The 22,568-nt window shown below is 43.8% G+C and overlaps 1 long non-coding RNA gene across 1 annotated transcript in view; it reads left to right on the top strand.

Annotated features, from left to right (window-relative positions):
* The first annotated feature begins 609 nt into the window (after positions 1-609).
* The window catches only part of LOC141575939 (uncharacterized), a 59,874-nt gene continuing 37,915 nt past the window's right edge, over positions 610-22,568 (top strand). The window contains exon 1 of the long non-coding RNA XR_012504049.1: positions 610-3,933. This is a non-coding gene — a long non-coding RNA (uncharacterized LOC141575939). The remainder of the gene's footprint in view (positions 3,934-22,568) is intronic.

The following is a 22,568-nucleotide window of genomic DNA, read 5'->3' as shown; positions in this document are numbered from 1 at the left end:
TATAACTGGGACCCTATATTTTCATCTCTCCAGAGCCTGGCCCATGGGAAGTCCTCACTAATTGTTGGGCTTGTGAATGATGAGATTCTATACATCATTAGTTGCAACTGTAGCCTTTCACAGAAGAGAAAATTAACCTCAGTGAAGCCAAGTGACTCTCTGATGGTCAGAAAGAGTGACAGCCAGTGCTGGAGTGATCCAGTGGACTTGGTGCTTGCAACTAAAAATATTCAGCAGCTACAGCTAAGGGGATTAGAGTGTTCTTTTATTTTTCCTTAATGGCGTTGCTTTTATTTTTACTTATTTTTTTAAATTAATTTTTTTGAAGTGTAGTCAATTTACAATGTTAGTTTCAGGTGTACAGCAGAGATTCAGTTATGAACATATGCATATGTGTATAAATATGTTTTAGATTGTTTTTAGTACAACTCATTACAAGAAATTGAATATAGTTCCCTGTGCTATATAGTAGGTCCTTGTCATTTATTTTATATTTATTAACGTGTATCTGTTAATCCCCCCTTTCCTGCCTGCTAACCACAGTTGGCTTTCTATGTCCATGAGTCCATTTCTAGGAGCACCATTTTTCTTAGTAATTTATGCTGGTTGGCTGCTTTCAGTTTCAGTAATTCCATCTGTGGGTGCTTTTCTTCTGGTGGCCTTTATGTGGTTTGTACACGTGGTAATAGAGGTCTGTATTTGGGAGAACTCCAGGCCTCGTGTAGTCCCTGGTACAGAGTTCCCACTGAGTTGATGCTTGAACTGGGAAAAAAACATAGTAAATGTTGGAATTTCCAATATGGTTGAGACTTCCAGGTTTCTATAACCTGCTTAGCCCACCTTAATATTGGCTGCACCCTTACTTGGTAATTTGGTGGAATTCCATGGTATGGTGGTGTAGAGACAGGGCCTTTTATGCTTATTCTCTTTCCTTTTTCTAACACTCATTCTCCTGGGTCTCCCAGATCCTCCCCCAGCAGTGCCCAGGGCTGGCTTGGTGCTGCACTGAGGATATATTTATTAATAAGGACCTTTCCTCATCTCTTCTGAGCCTCCATTTTTTTCTCTGCACAATGAGGGCTTAGACTAGATATGTGCTTTTCAGTTTCTTTTAAAGCCATATTTCCTTTGAGAAACAGAAAATGCAAATCACTCCTCCCATCCCAACCCTTTAGATTTTGATACAGCCTCCAAGGAGTGACATAGCACTTTGTGGAAAATTGATGTGATTGTGATTCCAGGTGGCACAGAAAAGACTCTTCAGAGATTTCTTGCAGGGAGAGGGCAGGAAAGGTGCAGTATGTCACACTTTCTAGTGTGAGCACTGGAGCAGTGGCTTGGATTTAAATACGGTGTCTGACGTGGCCTCTCTCTAATCATGTACAATGTGATAAACTTCTCTACCTCAGTTTTTCTTGATGTGTCAAGTTGGCGTGATAATATTTTAGGGCTTTTGTGAAACATTATACACATAATCCATTTGTGTTTCGGTAGAAATAAGACCTGCTAGGGATTCAGGGATTTGTTTAAAAAAAAAAAATCTTGTCCATAGCAATCTGTCGGTGTGTATTTTGAATTTCCTGGAGGGTGAGGGTTGAGTCTAAAGTCCATCGTGGGACAGGTGGCCCATAGTTTTCTGTGCGCCTGATTGCCCCCTCCTCCCCAGTCCTCTTCCTCAGTCCAGGATTAAGTTCCCTAGTAGATTTACACAGAGGTCTTGTGGAAATGGATTTTCATTTTATTGTTTCACCAAGAAGGGCTGCCATCATGATCTCTGTGGTCAGGTTTTGAAGGGCTGCCATCATGATGTCTAGTCAGGTGAAGGCTATGCAATTGGGAGTTTCTATTTAATAAAAAGAAAAAAATTACAAATAGAAAATTAGAACAAGGGTGATGACAGGAGCTCTTGGAAGTGGGCACCATTAGTTTTGTTAGCTTCAGGTGCAGTGGCCTCTTGCCACGAGGACCCATCCTCTTGCTCTGAAGTTGGAGGGACCAATGGGTTGAGTGGGAATGTTAACTGAGTGTATCTCATGTGCTGGGAATTGTCCTATTTGTGCTTTGTGTTCCTTATTTGAGACAGTGAGCTCATTTAACCTCAATAGCCTCTTTAAAAAATTAGACTTTTTATTTTGAGATATAATGTAGATTCCCATGTAGTTGTAAGAGATAATATGGAGAGGGCCTATGGACCCTTTGTATAGTTTTCCTTAATGGTTCCAACTTGAAAGTTTTGGGTACAATTCATTACTGACTCACTAACAATTTGAGGTTTGTTTTATTGCCCTAATTTTATTCACGATTAAACTGGGGCTTAGAGAATCACACAGGCCTGACCAGGTCACCCACATGGTTAGTGTCGAGACGGGTGGAACGTGGGCTTGGGATTTCCAGGCAGTACCATTATGATGGTCTGTGGCAGGGAGCAGCATTCACTTTGCTGGTTTATTCATTCATTCAACAAATATTATTGAGTAACCTCTGTGGGTCAGATGCTTTCATAGGGTTATCTGATTCTTCAGCAGTCCTGAGAATCAGGTAATATTTATATTTTTTAATCTGAGAAAATTAGCTCTAAGAAGTTATAACCCCCCCAAAGGAAATATAGCTCATAAAGGAGCAATACTAAATTTTACAGTCACCCCTTTTTATGCAGGTGGTACCCTAGGCATTTTACATTTGCAAACTTCTGTAATCCAGATATTTTCATGTAAGACAAAGATTTTTTTTTTAATTGAAGTATAGTCAAGTTTACAATGTTGTGTCAATTGCAAGGTTTTTTTTTGAATTTTGAATTAAAAAATATTTTTTCAGGAGGGTAATTAGGTTATTTATTTGTTTCATTTTTTAAAATGAGGTACTGGTGTTTGAACCCAGGACCTCGTACATGCTAAGCACGTGCTCTACCACTGAACTGTACCCTTCTCCCCAAGGCAAGTTTTCTTATCCATTATTCTGAAGCTTAGGAGTTCAAATAAATTGGATAGAAAACCAGATCTTTTGATCCCACTGTAGTCCTTTTCTTTATATTCTGCTGAAGGAGGTTGGGGAAAGCACTTCCTTTGTTCACTTCCTTATTCAGCATTTTTCAGCAGTGACTTTGCATCAGGGCCTTGGTAGGTGCTTGGAAACAGAAAACAAGAAATGACCCTTCTCTGCAGGGCAGGAAGCCTAGACCAAAAGCTGGGTAATGTGATCCGAGCTACGGTAGCCATTTGAAGACTCTGAGGACAAACTGTACCTCCGGATTTACTTGAGCTTCCCTTGCCTTCTGGTTGGTACACACCAGGTCATCGCAACCCAGATGGACCTGCAGCCCACAGTACAGTATGTACCTCGATCTCTTCTCCCCTCTCGTCAGGGCCTGCAGCATGAGCATCCCTGACTACGTGCAGTGTGCTGAGGACCACCAGACTTTCCCTGTGGTGGTCGAACACATGGGGATCATCTCAGAGGAGAATTTCTTTTGCATCTATAAGTGAATCACCTTGGTGAGTCAGATCAGTCCGTGCAGCTCCCAGTGGGCAAACTGTATCCACTACAGGCACCACTATGCGCCCAAGAATGGGTGGAGCGACTTCCAGACCCACCGCAAGGTCTTGGGCCTTGTCATCATTACTGAATGCCTCTCGGCCAAGGCTTCGAAAAGCTCCAAGTGCAGAGGAGCTGTATGGCACCACGCTCTATGACTCTCAGCTCTTTGACTTTCTGCTGCATGGGGAGGTGGCCGAGCAGCCGCGCACCGAAGTGGCCTTCAATTTACGAGGACTGCAGGGTGGTGGAGAAGAGGATCGACGACTTCACTGAGTCACTCTTCATCTTGCCCAAGTCCAAGTGGCTGGACGGTGCATCCGACAATCCTGGGGACAAGATCCTCCTTCTCTGCATCCCATTTGAGAAGGAGGACATCATGGGACTGGACACAGAAAGCAGGTAAGTTTACCTGGAGGCCAGTCCACCCTGGCTGTGTGCCGGGTTTCTTCCCTACATCCAGAAAGTGATCAGCAAGGAAGAGGACTCTCTTGTAGCCAAGGGTGGAGGGAGGTGCAGCCCGCCGCTTTACAGACATTTAAAAGTGAATCCACCTTTGTTTCAGAGAGATCCTTTTAGGGTTATTGTGGACACTTACTGCAGCTTTTCAGCCAGGACCCTGGTGGGACCCCTGGAGTTGCTGACCAATAGAGTAGCCACAGCCACTGATGCTAGGAGAGCTGGGGAGGAGGCTGCTCTGAGCTGAGATTTGCTGTAGGTCAAATGAACATCAGACGCTGAGACTTGTCTAGTAAAAAGAATGTAAACTATCTTATCACTTCCTATATTGATTACATGTCAAAATGATAGTATTTTACATACAGTAGTTTAAGATTTGTTCTTAAAATCATTTTCTAGTATTTGTTTTTTGTTTCTTGGTTTGTTTCTTTGTTTACCGTTTTAAATGTGGCAACTGGGAAACTTTCCTTACATGGCTCTCATTTCATTTATGTTGGGCAGCCTGTCTTTAGATAGTCTCATCCCTTTGCTTGTAGATGAGATGCTGAATCCCGAGAGGCAGAACGAGGCGCTGGTTGAGCTGGGGCTGGAGCCGGTGTCTCCTGCCTCCCAGGCCCAGCACCTGTTCGGCTCAGGCCCTCTCTTCCTGCCCGACAGCCAGCATGCCATGTTAGGACATCAGAATCACCGCCAGGGACCTCCGAATGAACTCCTTATGCAGGGAAAGGCGTATCCCGGAGTATGGGAAAGAGCAGGGAAATGTTCATCCTCACTTTGTCCCTGTGATTAAGTCAACGGCCCCACTTTGTCTCGGAATTACAGACGAGCTCTTCTGGGCTGCCTACCCCCCTCCACAATCTGCTCTGTTTCCCCGTGTATCTATAGTGCTGTCCTTCGTGCAGAAGAGGGTGACATGCCTTTGCCGAGAGGTGGTCCCCCTTTGCTGGGGAGAGTGAGGGAAGCTGTGTGCCCACGGCCTACGGCCTCAGGCCTTGAGTCTGGAGAGTACTCATGGCGGTCTGACAGGTGACGGTCGGAGGACCTGGCACGGCTGCCGGGCCCACTGTGGAGGCGGTGCTCTGTGATTCTTGAAATTAACTAAGATCAGATTCTACTTTCTGGTTATTGGTAAGTTGGAGGAGAAGATGCCAGAGAATTGATAAAAAGAATGTCCAGACCAGCCCTGTGAGTGATAGGCACAGGGGACCCGAGTCCCCCACGTGTGTGAGGTGCCTAGAGGGCTCTGGATGAATTTTCTGTTCCTCCCGGACATAACTCTATGGCTTAAGGAAGGGGCAAGGCATGTCATGGCCTGTACTTGTCCTCACAGGGCCCTGTGATCTTCATGCCCGCACTCCCCATCTGCTCCTTGGAGATGAGGTGTCAGGTTTAGGAGCCTGGGCACTGCTGAGGGCATAGCTGCCAGCACTGTGCTACACCGAGGCTGGCTCCGTTCACCTAACATGTCACCACCTGCTGAGCCCCCAGGCGTCAGTCAAGGTAGGTGCATAGGTGCAACATACGCAGAGACCACGTTCTCCCCCTGGACAGATTGATTGGTGAGCAGTGGAAGCCTAGAGCCCTGCCCCAGCCCCAGGCCAGTGCCTCCTCTTTTGTCATAGGAGGCACTGGTGACATTTTTGCTCAGCAACTGCTTGGCTCTGACTCTGCAGACCCACCAGAGAATGCCAACTTGTTTTTGCCTTTTGAAGTCTGCCCTTGGGATTTGGCGGAGTAGCTGGATGTGTGCTTAGCCCATAGTGGTTGACACTGTCACCATTGTTTACCCAGAACCTCGTGTACCAGGCATGGCTCTCGGCATCAAAATACAGCAGCGCATTAAACATCCCTCCTGGTGGGTCTGTCTGTTTTGCTACCATAAGGGCTCAGCCAGCATCTTAACGTCAGTGAGATAACGTGGCCAGTGAGCTCGGGTCAAGCACATTCTCCTCCAGTCACTTTTACTCAATTTTTTCTTTTACTATTCCACAGTCATTAATTTTTTAAACAATGCTTTGGTACAGGAACAGCCTAATTCTCTCCTGCTACTCTTGGTGGAAGTGAGTAAAACTGTCCAGCCTGAAATGCGACCACAATTTGTAGCTCAAAGCTGCCTAGACGCATATAGGTGGAGTTTTGGTTAGGGGCGCTGATCACGTTGGGGTCCCCCGGCAGCACCGCTCCCCTCAGGCCCCTGCCTTCCCTGGAGCAGGAGGTGAGTGTGGGTCTCACCGTCCCAGCATCCCTGGCCTCACACACTCACATAAATTCTTGTACATGCTGTCAAAATCATTTTTGTTCTTGTGTGTTTCTAATTTTCTCTTGTTCCTCTTTTCCTTTTTCTTTATTCTTTTTCTCTTGTACTGCCCAGTGAGCATGTTGTTGTGTCTGAAAATGTGGGCTGTGCACACCCTGCATTAGGAAATATCCAGATTGCCCTCCGTACTGTCTCCATCGCTTTAAAGAGCAAAAACTTAACAGTTGCCTTGATCCATGTATTATCCTAGTCATTTTTTATTTTCTAATTTTTTGGAATATTTGCTTTGTTAGCACATCACCCACTGGTGTTTGATACTTGTTAAAATCCTTGCTTTGAGGAACCTGTTTGGTCCTCCTTATATTTGGTGACAAATGCGCCCTTATTAAATTTGTTTGATTGTTTTGAAGAAGTGAGATGCGAATTGATTTTGGCGGCTGCTGAGGGATTCTTTTCATGGAGTATTTAATCTTGACAAGTCAAATTCTGCAGCATCTTGCTCGATTCCTGCTTTTACACAAACGTGCTCTTCACGCGGTTCCTGGCTGTCACTGTGTGACGTGCGTGATGGCACTTCCTGGCCAGCGGTCACTGGTGAGAAAGTGGCAGGCTCATGGGTGTGCAGCTGCAGGGGACGATGTTGGAGGAAGCAGTCACCGTTTACTTATTTAATTTTTTTTTTTTGCATTCAACATCCCTGTGCCATTTACTTTACTTTGCCTTCATAAAGGGGCAGAAGTGGGTCTAAAATCCATGCCACTCTTGTGTTCCCTTTACGAGGCTGGATTTTCTGAGTATCAGGAAAACATGGCCTTCTCCTAAGTAGCTGGCTCACCTGGATCTTGTTGACACAGCGACCGCTAAAGGGGACCTTAGCGTCCTCTCTTCTCCAGCCAGTGGGCATTCAGAGCCGGGTCTGTGCTTTGCCTCAGCAGCCGTGCAGGCCTCCCTGCCCCGGCCTTTACTTTTAACCCATGTTGGCATAAATAGCTGACTCCGTGTCTGTTGCAGCTGATGTCCACCACTGACGGCCGTGTAGTTAGTTTGCGGTAGGGAGTCTGCAACACCCCAGCCAACCTTGAAGGAAGATGTTTTGGCCGACCTAGGACCTTGGATTCTCACCCCCATCATGGTTCATCTCACTCGGTGGAAGGGTTTGGCCACCACCATCATGCTGAACATGAGGCCTTGTTTCTCCTTTCATGCTCTGGTCCAAATGTGGACACTTCATTTATCACTGAATTTGTATCGCTTGAGACAGGCCATAATACCTGAATGAGTCCATCACATTCTGGGTGGGGAACAGAACAGAAGTAAGTGTCACAATTAGAAGGAGACTAGGCTGTCCGTGTTGGCTAATGCTGGCTGGGATCTGTGATGGCCGGGCTGTGCCCTGAACACAGGCCTTTCCCGTGGCTCCCGAGAGCCCAGGGGTTGGAGTGAGAACAGCCTTGCCTGGGTTCCTCCATCCTCATCTGCTCACTGGCAAGTGTGTCTGCTAATTAGGAGCTCCCCCAGACCTCGGGCCCTTCAAAGCTCAGACCACGGGAGAACCTTGAGTCCCTTCTCCTGGGCCTCCTTTGTGAGAATCCAGTGCCTTCTGAGGTGACCAGCGGCAGGAGATGCCTCCCCCTCCAGGGAGCACCCTACGGAGGACTGTTAGTCAGTGTACCATGCTGTGAACTTGGGGGGTTACGGCCATGGTCCCTGTAGAACCACATTTGAGATGGGCTTAGCGACGGAAATAATAGGACTGATTCCAGGGCAGGGATTAGGGGAGGGAACATTGGAAATTGAATGTGACCTCAAACACATAGTTGGGTGCTGGGGCTGTTACTAAAATGGGGAGTCTGGGAGGTACCTGCCAGGAATCGAATTCCAGAGTAAATGGTGAACATGAGGCATTTTTAAGATGCCATTTGTCATCCAAGTTAGGACTTCAAAGAGGCACTCGTGTCTATGAGATTGTGGCTCAGGTGAAGGAGCCGGACTATAGATACACGTTGGGAGTCGTCATTCTTAGCTGGTGTTCATAGCCTTGCATGTGAATTAGATCATCTCGAGAGCTGCAGACTGAGGCTGAGGGGGGGCAGGGCCCTGCCTGTGTTGGAGGAAAGCCCAGACCATGCAGCTTTGGTGTGTCAGTCAGCGGCATTTGCGATTTTCAGCCTAATGCCATTTATCTTTAAGGGGCCGGGGGGTGTGCAGGGCCAGCCAGGAAGAAATCTGAAGGGAGGGTCGTGGCCACGTGTGTGTCTTGGGAAGATGCAGAGTCTGCAGGGTCCTGGAGGGTAGACTTCTTAGAAGTTGGAGTTGGAGTGAGGAGTGAGCAGAAGGTAGTCACACTCACCTGTGAGGGAGGGGGGAGTCCTTGGGAGTCCCCACCCTACCGGACTCGCTTTCCCATGAACAGACGGCAATCATACAGAGTATCTGAAGTGAGAAAGGATGGGTGCTGGGAGGGGAGCCAACCTGGAGAATGGTGCTTGGAAAGTTCTGGAATAGTCTCCCTGGAAAATAGAGTTAAAAATACCCAGAATCTTAAGAACGTTGATAGTGACTGGGGAGGAAGCAGTTTTTCTGGCCTCCTAAGGGTAAGTCATGTATCCGGGGATACACAGAAAAATCGGGCATTCTGTTCCGTGGTCTTGATCCTTACCGGGGGAACAGTGCAAGTTTAAAGGGGGAGAAGGGCAGCGGAGGGAAACTAGTCAGGCCCCGTGTCAGGTACCAGTCGGCAGCCCTACTTGCGTGTTGCGTTCTCATCCATGCCTCCCAGGTGGGCGGTGGCAGCCCCCTTTTGCAGATCGGGAAGCCTTCTTAGAGGGTTAAGGAATTGGTCCATTTAGTGGCTAGTAAATGCTGCAGCAGAATTCAAGCAAGGCCTTGTCAGACTTCAAGGGCATGTTTTCTCTACTAAATCCGGTACCTCCCTGTTGAACCTGGAATGGTGAATTGGGTCAGTTTTGGAGCCTTTCAGAAAAAGTACGATTTAAGTGCCTCAGGACTGTTTCACAAAGCTCAGCGTTCTTTGATTTTTCTGAAGCACCTCAGTGCTTTTCGCCCCACAGTTGTTAGGTTTTCTCCATTCTCGATGACGTGGTTGCAAATCACGTACAGGTGCAAAACCAGACTTAGCAGCTTCTGAAGGGAAACTCTCCAGTTCTCCCTTGATCGGCTTTCTTCCACGGGATGTAACTGCTGCAGCGTAGGCCTGAGTTTTACTTATGGAGTGAGGGTTTAATATCCAAAGTTAGCATAAAATGGTCAGATGAAGAAAATCGACGTTGACAATTTATTTTTGGGTTTCATTAGACAAGATATACTATCAATTAATGACCCATATAGCAAATGAAATTGACTGCAGAACATTGCATTTCTTACTTTCTATTTAGAGTTCTCTTACAGAATAAGGTTGCCTGCTTTGGAACATCATCTCCACCACCACGGCACCTATCAGTGTGTTGGTGTGATTGCATTTACGCAGTGAATGTAATCTGGTCTTCCTCAGCCCCAAACACTCCAGTGAAGAATCACGGGCTGTAGCCATCTCTTGGTCACGCAAATACTTCTAAAATTATATGATGCCAGAAAAGAAGGAAGAGAGAGAGAGAGATTGCCTTTATCAAAGTTCCTTTCAATTCTAACTGCAAACTGTTTTTGAGCAGCTCTGGTTTCCTTTGGATATGAATATATACATTTCTTTGCATGTAATCTGGGTTTTGGACTAGAACACCAAGTTCTTGCTGTCCACAAGCCACAAAAACAGTAGCCAAATTGCACACGTGTGAAATTGTTTATAATTTTTCCTGAGAAAGTATCTTTGAATTTGGGACTTGGGCTGTGATTTTTGCTTTTTGCTTCCCACACCCCTCTTGTAATCTCTCACTCCTTCCCACGTGGCCCCCAAGAGTTCGTGGTCTCAAAGGAGCGGGCAAACACCCAGTTGGTCACCATGTACTGCTGCTATAGATGAAGCCCAACCAAGACCTAAAGGACATTATCAGAGAGGACTTCCTGGAAGAAATGGACTCTATATTCATTTGTGAGGACAGAGTGTCAGCCAGGAGAAGTAGTCAAGAATGTGGCTCAGGTGGCAGGTGCAGCCCGGGCAGATGCCTGGAGGCTTTGGGCGTGGGGAAACGGGGAGAGTGCCCTGTGTGGTCCAGGGTGGAAGGTGCCCCTGCTGGTGAGGACACTGGAGAGAGTCCGGGATGGAGGGCTTTGGAAGAGCTTGGGTTTTACTAGAACTGACACAGTAGTCAGTGAAGGGTGTCATCAGAAAGTGACCCTCAGTAAAGGTAATTCTGGTTTTTCTTCTGATATTCTACAGACACAAGGGTAGGGACGGGTGAGAGTAGGTATGTCTGTCCCTTTGAGACCCACCCCGTCATTCATTTATTCATAACACGTGCACTTCTGTGTGTCTAGGGGAGAGAGGGTGGACCCACATTAGTAAGCAAAATGTATTTGCTTCTTGTGAGCTTAGCATTGTCAGAAGTTGACTTAGCCTAGAATGTTCTTGGAATAGAGGAACAAATTGTGCTAGTTGGAAGGAGGGAAGGCTTCCTTGGGAAACAGTCAAAATGAGCCTGGAGACAAGTGGGGAGTAGGAGCAAGTCAGGGGGCCCCTGAGGTCACTGGGGACCTGTGTACTGAGGTGAGGCTGGGCAAGCAGTGTCTGGGGTGGGGCTAGAATTCCACCAGGGAGCCTCTGAAGGGTTTGAAGTGGGGGTGATGTAATCAAATTTGTGATTTGGGAAGACTGCTGTGGCTCTGTGTGTGTGTGTGTGTGTAGCAGGGAAGAGGGGAAGGGTGCCACCAACAGGGGGGGTCATTAGAAGAACATTCACAGGCTGGGAGAGAGGCGTCGGGACTGCTTGGGGAAGGCAGGGGCAGTGTGGATGCCGGATTTCCTTATGGGGAGGACTTGTTAGCAGGGCGACCCTAGAGGCGACTTTTGGCTGGAAGAAAACAGATGGAGGCTGCCAGGTGGACTTTCCTCTTCTTTCCTTCCCTGCCTTGTGTGATGATCTTAGCTCAGCCAACTTTTGGAAAAGAAGAGCTAAGTTCCAGGGTAGCCCAAGACTTTGTTGAACTCGTTCGAGTGAGATCTGATAGGATTTAGGTTTGTGTTCTGATCTGCATGTTCACTTAGCTAGAAACATCCCGTCATTTCAATTTCTATAGGGGTTTTTATTCTTGATAAAGATTGCTTTCTTGGTGAGAGGAAATTTAATACAGCTGTTGGCTTTCTCAAAAAAATCATATCTTTTAAGAACTTTAATATTCAAAACAATAGGAATATATTAAAATGTTAAAGTAAGTCTTTGGTGCAGTTTCTTTGTTTTCTGAGCTAGTGTGGAGTTAGAGCCTTTGCATTACTTAAGAGCACATACTTGTCAGTATTTAAAAAGCTGTTAGTGAGCGCCCCAGGCCCCACCTCTCAAAACATCCTTAAAGTTTGCTCTGAAATAGTGAGGTCATAAAGGTCTTATTTGCAGAAACCAAACAGTTGGTTTATAATATGCAGCATAGCTCCCTTTATAAAATAATAATAGGTTCAAAATTAAGAAAGTGGAGGATAATTGATTTTTTTAAAGCTGAAACATAAAATTTCTTGTGCTAATGTTGCAACTGGAAATTTTGAAAAGAAAAATCCTACTGTAATATCATCTACGTGGAATACATATATGACTATCACGTTTGAAAAGTAACTGCGTGGTGGTTTTTGAAGTCAGGAGAATTCCAGCTCAGATACTGGCAGTGATGGTTGCTGGTTTTTAATGGAAGGGCCTAAATTTGCCTTCTTAGAATTTTTTTTTTTTTTGGAGTGAAAAGTTTGAGTAGTGCTTTGCCAGCATGATTTTGGGGCAATTTGAGGGCAGATGTCGTGTACCAGCAATGAGATATTTCCATGCATTTTATTTTCTGGACATCACCAGGGCACATGTGGGGTTTGTGCCTGCAGGCTGGAATGCTGCTGGACTCCCTGATCCATCACCGTTATGTCCTGGAGCTGCTCCGGTCAGTGAATGATTTTCTGTGGCTTCTAGGTAATGTGGTCTGAGGCAGATGATCAGATGTGCAGTTAAAGTACTATTACTTGAAATAAGAGTAACCTAGAAACATGGCTCTAACAATACAGGGTGAGGGAGAATTGGCTGAGCTGCTTGCAGTGGGGAGTTTTCTCAGGTGACTCCCTCACCGTGATTCTTGCCAGTATCCGCCCCAGCCCTGCACGGTAGTCCTGCCGAAGCAAGCATGCTCTTTGCTCAGAAACGCACTGAATTTCCTTGTGCCTCTGTTTGTTGGCTTGTTTTTTGAAAGCACGTCTTGCCCTTTGCTTAAATGCCATCCATGATAGTCACATCTTACACTCATTCTACTGGACTTCGTCCAAAAATAGCTGCTGAATGGAAGAACAGAATGTAGTATCTCCATGTTGTGGAACATTATTCACATGTAAGAGTGAATAAAAAAGAAAAAACAAATAAAGAGGAAAATGAAAAAGGCCACCTGTTCTGGGAACTCCTCCCTGACTGTTCAACCCGCACTTTTCCCTTTGAAACCCAATCACTTATGCTCCACCGTACTCTTTTTGATAGTACTTACTACCTTCTAATAAACTTTAACGGTTTCAAAAAAAAAAAAAAAAGAAAGAGAGAGATGCTGATACAACTTCAAAATGGACAAGCCTTGAAAACAGCATTTTAAGTGAAAGGAAGCAGACACAAACGGCCACATATTGTTGATTTCAGTGATCTGAAATGCCCAGAAAAGGCACATGCAGAGGCAGAGAGCAGGTGATGGTTGAAAGGGGCTGGGTGGAGGGGGATTAGGGAGTGACTGTTAGTGACAGGAGGTTTCTTCTGGGGTGATGAAGTGTTCAGGAAATAGATGGTGGTGAGGGCTGCACAACTGTGAGTGTGCAGAAGACTGCTGAGCTCTGTCTCTGGGATTGCCTGTTGTTGGGGCGGCTTTATTTTGTTCTCATCGTGCAATGAGAAGACTCATCTGCTGCTGTGGCCATTCTACTCCCGTGAGTGGTGAGGGTCAGAGACTTTGTAGAGTCATGTTTCTTTTTTTTTTTTTTTGCCCCTTGCTGAGTGTAGGCAAAAAAGGTTTAAGCCTGAGAAAGTGCTCCATCTGCAGAAATGTCTTTCAGTTTTGCATGGTGTAAAAATCTTGAGAGCTTTTTAATCGTTGAGGACAGCCTGTGGGGGGAAACAGCCCGTGAATCCTGGGTGAGTCCCGGAAGAGCTGCGAGTCCCTCCCTGACACGGGTGGGGATTTCACCCCCGTTCAGGCAGTGAAGGGCCCAGACCCGTGAGCGGAGTTGACAGTCGTGAATATTTACGTGAATCCGCTGCTTCACCTTGGATATTAATTTCAAGCTGAGTCAGTTTGTGGCGGCAGCCTCATCCTACATCAGGAATTTATAGTATCTGCTCTTTGAGGTGAAGACCTGACAGACTTGACTATTTAACAGTCTCCCTTGAATTGATATCTCAGATTACTTTGTCAAAAGCAAAACAGCAGAAATACAGACGTCCTTTAATGCCAATGTGACCTGGAAAGGGTTTAGTCTCTGTGCCTCAGTGGCCTTATCTGCAGGTGGGGATGATGATAACAGTGCTTCCCTCAGAGGGGCTGGTGAGGGGAGAGTTAGAAGCACACATGGAGGACTTACACGAGATGCCCATGAATGACCGAATTTAGTGCTCTCAGCCTGGTCAGGCCTCAGGAGCAGAGATGTCAGAACAGAGCAGTCCTAGCGGGAGCTCGATCCGTGTTGGCAGGTGTTACGATCAGTATCACCTCTGTGGGTTATCAGGTAGTTTTAAGACTTGGTAATATGAATTCATGAATAATGTTAGAAGACTAGACATCTCAGATACTGTTTACATAGTTCTCAAGATTTCCTCTGAGAAATGGATGTTTTCTCCCCATCTTAAATCTGAGATGAGTCTCTAAAATATTCTGTATTCCTCCATCTTTTTGCTTTAATTCTCCATTTCTTAAAAAAGAAAGTTTTTAAATGGAGTTTATGTGGACTGAACTGAGGGCCTCATGCATGCTAAGCACATACTCTCCCAAATGAGGTATAATCTCCCAAATGATTTTTTTTAATTTACTTTCTTAGTATTCAGAGGTTAGAGGCCTCTAATTCTTTTTCTGGAGACTTGTCCATGAACCTGTAAATCTATAATTAATGGACAAAACTTGGTTTATTAAAAACATCAATAGAACATTCTGCAATCCATCCAAAAGGAAATGCTGATTGAATTAAAATGTTTCTCCTTTAAGGTGATTTCTCCTTTTTGGTCTAGCTTAATTTATTAACAGCCATCCTCATCATCATAATGACCAAACTCGCTCTGAGTGGACACCTACCTAACACTAAAATGCTTTCCTCATGTTTTACTTCATAGCAGGTGTTTGAGGGTAGGTATCAGTGTCTCCTTTTTTGCAGCTGAGGGATTGAGAGATGGAGCAGCTTGTCCTAAATCACACCCAGCTGGCGGTGGCTAGCTCGGTGCTGGAACCCAGGCTGCACAGGATGCATTCTTAATTGCTCCTCTAATCAGCCTCCCGTTGAGTGGCTACCTGAACTGCTGTGACTCCATAAATGGCCGATTTTAGTGATCTCAGCCTTATGAGGACTTCAAAGGAGAGACACCAGTGAGAATGTGAGACAGAGTGTCATAAATTAAAATTGTACATTTTCACAAATGTTTAATTCTCAGGTAATTACTTAAAAAGTTAATTTTTTTAATTTAGTGGTCTGTTAGCACAAAAAACAAAACATTAAAAACAATTATAGAGCCAAAGAGAAGTGGGCTTTGAAAGTCCAACCACTGTTAATGATGTTACTTGTTTTTCTCTATTGGCCCTTATTGACAGAAATACTTACAAAGACTGAATTGGTTTTATGTAGTCTTAATATGGAAGAAAAGATTGTCAGTGAATATTATAAGTAAAATATTTACTCTTTTCTTTCCTGATGGTGAATATGTAAGTTGTTTTCATGGCTTAAGTACATTTCCTTATTTGTGAAATTTGAGTAATATCGTTTAACTTGTCTGACTGTGAGAGTTAGACGCCTTGTATACAAAGAACCCAAGAGGTGCTTAATAAAAATGTGCTGTCAGAATGACAGATATTTTAGAAGGATCAACTCTGAATACTAAAGAGTGTCGCTTATTTCTGATGCATATTCAATATTTATAATATTTATATATATGATATATTTGAATATGGTTTAAAGTAACAAGGATTCTTTTTTTTTTTTTTTAGTGTAGTATGAAGTTTTAATGAAATCTGTATCATACTAGTGAGACAGGGACTAGTTAAATTGCCTTAATCAGACGACCTTGAATATTATTTACACAGAATATGTATTGTTACAACTCAGAATTCATGTTGCCGTGTAACCATCCACACAGACATTTAAATTCGTGGAATTCTGACCAGATTCATTAAGTTTAGTAAAATCCACATTGATCATTTTCAGGGAATAAGCTTCTCTCTTTTGTGATTAAGCAAAATTTTGATTTTTTTTCCTGCACTCTTAACAGGTTTAAAATATCAAAACATTGATTTAACAAGTCACTTTTTTAATAGAATAAAGCTCATGCTGTTTTATTATGTAAATAAATGTTTTTGTATTTCATCAATCTTGTATGATATCCTGGCTCTTTGAGAATTATTTTGCAAGATACTTAGATAACCTACTGTTGGAAAAATACAAACGTGACTTTTATGAATATAGGCCTAGTACAGATCTGTTGGTTTATGCTACAGTGCAAGACATGAGGCCTGGGAGAGCTTTGCTGCCGATTGCAGGACAGAACCCATGTCTCAGTTTCCCCTCCTGTAAAATGAAGTGGCTGGACTGGATTCTTTCCTCTTCTAAGATGAGTTTCCATGAACCTATGTCTTTTGTTTATATTCAGGAGTATTAGCAATGTCAGATTAAATACTGAATACCCTTCCCTTCCCCCGAAGCAAAGTGCAGTATGTGCTACATAAGCTTTTAGTTATCTGATTCTCTTTTCTGATCCTACAGGCAATTTTAGTGTTGAATCTTTCCCGGCAACCTGGAAGGTCATTTTATCCATAGGTGGCGCTGTTGCAACTTCTAACAGTCTTAATATTCCTTTTGCAAAAGAAGGCTTAACAAATGTTATTTTGTTTTGATTCCGTTGCTTAGTGCTTCAGAATAGCACAATGTCCATTATGTCTGTCTACCTGGAAAAATTATTCTGCTTATGTCTTAGACTTATTCTGTCATCTCGCTGTGAACATTTCAGACTTGCTGTGCAAACAATGGCAAAATCGGTCTTTTCTTCCAGTGTTAGAAGTCAGTGAGCCGGGATTTTATAAAACAGCTAGAAGCGGCCTCTGGAGCACCTTAAAGCTGAAAAGTGTATTGAGTTCCCTGAGTATTGACTCCGCCGCTGTGTGTTAATGGGTGGTAGGAGGTTTGGTACATATACGAAGGGGTGTAGATTTTTGAGTTGGGTTTTCGTGCACGTGCTGCCACTGAGCCACGTGAGCCTGAGTCAGTTTGCTCTGAGTTTTTCCCTTGTCTGTGAGATGGGGACATTCATATCTGCTTTGTAGAATTGTGAGAATTAGAAATTATGTAAAGTGTTTACCACAGTGGGTATGTCAAGAGGGCTCATAAACTTTAGCTGCTTTTTTGTGTGAAGCCATCATTTGAGAGTCTTTGGCAATTACTAAGAAACAGGAAAATAAGAAAAGCTGGTTTTATGCTGAAAGATATTTGAGGAGGTTCCTTAGTTCCTATACCCATAATTAAGCATCAGCAGAGTCAGAACTGTTACACAGTCGCCCTGAACCAACGTTAAGCCACAGAATTCTTTGTTACTTCATATATTTTGGGGCTTAAAGGGATCCAATACTTATACACATGTTGTCTCCAGCAGCCAACTGAGAGATGACACAAAAGAGTAGGCAGGCGATAAATGTCTTATTTGTTACTGATGAAGCCACGTTCTCCATGAACTTCAGGGCTGTGGGAAAATGCGTGTCATGATACTGTGTCCCAGAATTAGAGACTCACCCTGTCCCATGTAGCTCTGTGACATAGCTAGCCTTCCCTTGAGAGGACCTGCCCGTTCATGCACAAAGCTGTCCTGTCATGAAGCCGAGCATCCCAAGTGCTTCCCAATGGTGATCAACACTGGAGGGAAAGGAAGGGTTTCAAATGCCCTGCTTGTCTCCCCGGACTCACACCTCACTCTGTTAGTGTGACGAGGGCTAGCTGTTGGCCAGGGGCCAGGGGTGTGAATGGAGAAGCACTCTCCATGGCCCAGAGGAGTGGTTAGGAGGCATTCCCTCCCTCGGTTTAAACAGGTGGTGGGATGGAAGAGAAGGGTCCTCCCCAAGAGTTTATAAAAGGAGTAATAAGGATTTTCTTTGGGACTTATACTAGCCAGGAAACACATAAGATGATTAGAAGGGAGACTTGTAAATCACTTTGATATTAATTTGACATTTGTTGAACACCCAAAATGTGCTACATTCTTTTCTGAGAGTTTTACAGAAATGAATCCTTCAATCTTCTCAACAAGCGAGTAAGGAAGGTTTGATTGTTATCCCAGTTTTACAGTGTGGAAATTGAGGCACACAGAGGGTAAGTTGGCCAAAATCACAGAGCTAGTAAGTGGCAGAGCTGGTATTTAAACCCTGGCTTACTGGTTTGAGGCTCCCAGAGATGGGCTTTGGGTGTTTAGTGTTATCTGCATCCCTGAATCTTTGTACCTCTGTGCATATTTTAGCCCAGAAAGGACAGGGAAAAGAGAGTTACACAGATGCTCATAGTCATGTATTGGCCACTGTCCACAGAGAGTGAATCGTGATTGGCGTTATTTGTTTTCCAGGCAGTAGATCAGTTCTTATAACAGAAATTTAGTCCATTGAGTTAATCTAGAAACCCTTCCTGCTCTGTTTCTGTCCATGCTTGCCATGTGACTGCCTCCCCGTGATTAGGCCATTGAGAAAATTTACTCATGGTTGAACTCTGATATTTCAGTCTGGTTCATAGTTTCACGTCTTCTGTTACATTAATAAGTTAAGTTTCTGGTTTTCTTTCATCAGTGTGTCATGAGTTTGGTTAATGTGAAACAAGTCCATGGGACCCCAGGGGTGATGATGGTATAATTTCTGAGCACGTTGTGGCAATTCTACCCTTGCAGACCTGGCGGGAGTATGTCCGCCTTCCTCACTGATTTCCCCAAACAGCAGGGTCCTCTCCCACCCCCGCATGTGAGGCTGGGAGCTCTCTGAGTAGGCCAGTCAGAGGCCAAGTCCACCAATCAGAAAATGATGAAGTACCTGGAAGTGGTTTTAATAGAAGAAAAGGGTTTCCAGATAGTACAATGGGCTGTTCGAGTCCGTTTGGTGAAAAGCTGTCCAGTGTCTGTGGTTGAGGTGCTTCTTTGCTGTTGAAAAGCCTGGATTAGATAAAGGGATTTTAAAAAGCAGAAAGGAGTGATTTCAGGTGGTACGTCCACACCGGTGAGAAGTGATGGATGACCACCTGTGTGAGGCATAGACAGGGTCTTACAAACTTCTTAAAATAACTTTAAAAGCTCTTCCATCTGAGTGCATTTCATATGGGGTCCAGTTCTTCACTGGTCACCCTGAGAGGGCAAATAATTGATGATGGCAGAAAGGACACGGAGGCATCAAAAAGGTCTCAGTCATTTTCCCTTTTTAAAGGATGTGGCAAAGTGTAATATATTTGAGCTGGTTTTTCACTGAACAATTTTTAGTGTTTTCTGGGACTCCCCAATGCCCCAAGGTTCCATGCAGCTGGGTGTCCCCTCAGAGCAGGTCTGTCAGAGCTTGCCCTGGGTTGACGTGGTGTCACGGGGAGCAGGACGGTCAGAGTCCCCGGATCTTCCGAGCTCCGTCTCCTCATCCTCAGTGCCGGGTTTCTCATCCGTGTCTACTTAGGGTTGTTGAGAATCACACGTGATGGTTCAGGTGTGATTTGTGAGAGTCTCTGTGATTGGCATATAGTCAATATTTGAAAGAAACACTTTTTTTTTAGTATAATTGTAGCATATAGATTGCAGTGCTTTTTAGTCTGCTTTTTTTTATATAACATTATTCTTATTTTTAAATATGCACTTATTTTTATTTATTTTTTGGAGGTACTGGGGACTGAATCCAGGACATTGTTCATGCTAAGCAGGTGCTCTACAACTGAGTAATACACACCCTCCTTGTCTGCACTTGAAAATAAATATTTCAATGCACAAAATAGCTCTTAAACACCATCATGGGACCTAGTCACTGTATAGAGAGTTGAACACGTATGCTTTTTCAATAAGAATAAATGTTGTTGAGACATACATTTCTGAATCTGTTAATGTGCTTAAAAACGATCATAGGTAGTGATAAACATGAATATTTGATCCAGTACTTCTTAGGGTCTGTTTTGCCATCAAGTGAAATTACATTCTACAGAGAAAGCTAATTGGATCTCTTTGATATTTGGATGGTTTAGCAGATGATCAAGGCTTTCAAAAGCTGACAGATTTGTATTTTAAACTAACTACAAAGTTATCTTCTAGAAGTTGGAATTCCTAAACTTGTGAAGTGCCCAGTAATCCAGGGGGTATGTGTCTGTGTCTGTGTGAACGTTTGTGTGTGTGATTTCAGGAATCTAGAAATAAGTTTCATATGGACTTCTGATACCTTTCTCCTACAGTTCAAGGTATAGGCATATATTTACACAAATAAATTGATATTCTTTTGTCATTTTGCATATTGGTGGGAATAAGAGTTTCTCATACTTGTTTCAGAAGGGTTGGGGAGCATGAGCTCAGAAAACGGGAGGAGAAAGGGGGAGGGAGGCACTTCACACTTTGTGCAGGATATGAGAAACAGTAGCTTTTTTTTCTCTTTTCTTCTAAAGCAAACTGGCACTGAATTGTAACCTACTATTACCCAGAATTGCTTTTCTGATCAGATACAAGTGCCTCAGATTTTTCAAGGCAACATGAATGATGAAATGTGTTTTAGCAGTTATCATTAAAAGTAGTTTTATTTTTCAAGTAAAAGGCTATAGCCTGTTCTTCCAGCGGTACATGAAGTCCTCATTGTTCTATGTACATGATCTATGTGCTTAGTTTCTTTTTTTTTTTTTAAGTGCTTGTTTCATTGTGGTGTGAATGAATGTTTAAAATTTCTGGATTTTGATCTTTAGAACATGCTGATTTATCAGAGCTCTTAAAAACCTGATTGTTCTTTGGTCCTTGTTTGTTGGGGCACCCTATTGATTTCTGTTGTCTGTTAAAGCAGGAAATGCTTCTTCTAGCCTGCAGATCATTAAGTGAATGGTTTGCAGTGTGCCTTTAAAATTATTTGAATACATTGAGCATGTTTGTCCAGTGAATTCTGAATTAACTCATTCTGTTGACTTTGCTTTGGTTCTGTGGCTTTTGCTCCTCTCCACAAGAATTTGAATTCTCTGTTGCATTTTGTATACGTGTTCTTAACAGGGGAAGAAATTTTGCATTTTTTACAGAGGTGGCTTTTCCTATCCCCTCTGAATGCCTTCTATAATTGATACAATAGTAACCTGTTATTGCAGTGCATAATTCTTTCATAAACTATTTTTTGACATATTCAGAAACAATGACAAAGAATGATAATAAAAAATATGAAAACCTTCCTTCCTTTGAAGAATAGAAATCAGGTGGTCAGGCTCACGCATGCTTTGTGCCTGACACACTTACTCTCATGTCATTGTGTATCATGATTCGGAGATGGAGTTGCTCCAGGTTTATAGATTTTTGTTTTAACATTTGTGTTGAATTCTTTCTCCAGGCTGATGTTTCCTGTTGGTTTTGTGGAAAGAGTAGAAGGGAAACAAATCCTTTGTTTTGTTTTCAGGAGGCCTGAGTTGATGAGAAAAGGGTTGAGGGTGGGCTGAGGAAAAGAGTGACACTCCCTCTCCTCCCGGCTGAAATTGATAAACAAAGAAATCAATTAAGTGTATCGGTATTTGACCAATAGAAGTTAGAGAGCCCAAAATGGCTAGATATGCCCAATGGAAATTACTGAATTCACCTGCAGAATTATCTGCTTTACCAAGTAGAAGCAACTTAGAGCAATCAGAAAAATCAGTAATATGATGAGATATAAAAGGAATATTATACCTTTTATTTCTGAAACTTTTCTACGGTAAGTTGTGTAGAGCTAAAATTAAGTTTCAAGCACCAGGAGTTAAGAGTGTGGGTAGTTCTGTAGGATCGTTATTCACGGATGTACCTAGACCCTGCTAGAGTGGCTGAAGATGGCAGGAAAAGACCCAGAGGCAGGATTTGTCATCTTAGGGTGTCCTCCATAATGGTTCCATGTGGGAGCCCATGATTGGTTTAACAAATTGTAACACACTCCAGCCGCCTGTGAACTTTAAGAAGAAAAATATATGCTTAAAAACTGCTTTACAAGCAAGTGCCTGTACATCCTCACTCCAGTCTCCTTGCATTAAAAAGCAGAGACAATGCTTTGCTTGCATAGTTGAGGTTTTAGATAGCACTCTGCTGGTTGCAAAGCAAGGACCGAGGCCCTCAGGTATAAACGCTGAGCTTGTGTGCTGTTAGATAGTCTATGATCCACAGAAGAAGGACCTGGCTGGTCTGGTGGTCTGCTTTGTAATTCACATGTCTAAAAATGTATCTTGTTCCCCTCACCCCATTACTTCCCTAAAGATACACTAATCCTTTGTACTCATTGTGTATTCTACAATCTCTGCTTCATACTGTCTTTCCCGAAGTTCCTATTACTATCACACAATTGTTAATGAATTTTTCCTTTGATTATACACAATAAATAAGGGTGCAATTGAGAGTCTCGTGGAGTTGGCTCCCTATTCCCTCTCGATTTATTGACTTTTTCCACAGAGACTTGAATAATCATTCCATGTCGGTAAGACTTCTGTCAGCCAACCCACAGTTCCAGGTGATAAGGATGCAGGTTTACCACTCCTACCCGATGGAGAGAGAGGAGAGAATTGAGATATGCTCCCCCATGGTCGCTTCCTGTCCCACGGCCACTGCAGTTCACCTGCAGCCTTCTGGCCTCTGCTCAGAGGGCCTCTGTCCCAGGACTGACTGCAGCCTTTTCTTCCCTTGTCAACATTTCCTGTGCCTTTCAGAAGTTGTTCTCTTCTCTGCAATTCAACCCTGGCAGATGTGATGGTGGTCAGCGTGCTGGTGGGCAGTCCTTTGGGGACTCCCAGGAGACATGCTGATTCTCCTGAGTCTCTCAATCG

Source organism: Camelus bactrianus, chromosome 34, assembly GCF_048773025.1.
Source record: "Camelus bactrianus isolate YW-2024 breed Bactrian camel chromosome 34, ASM4877302v1, whole genome shotgun sequence".
NCBI lineage: Eukaryota > Metazoa > Chordata > Mammalia > Artiodactyla > Camelidae > Camelus > Camelus bactrianus.
Note: the sequence above shows the minus strand (reverse complement) of the source record. Positions and strands in the feature narration are given on the sequence as shown.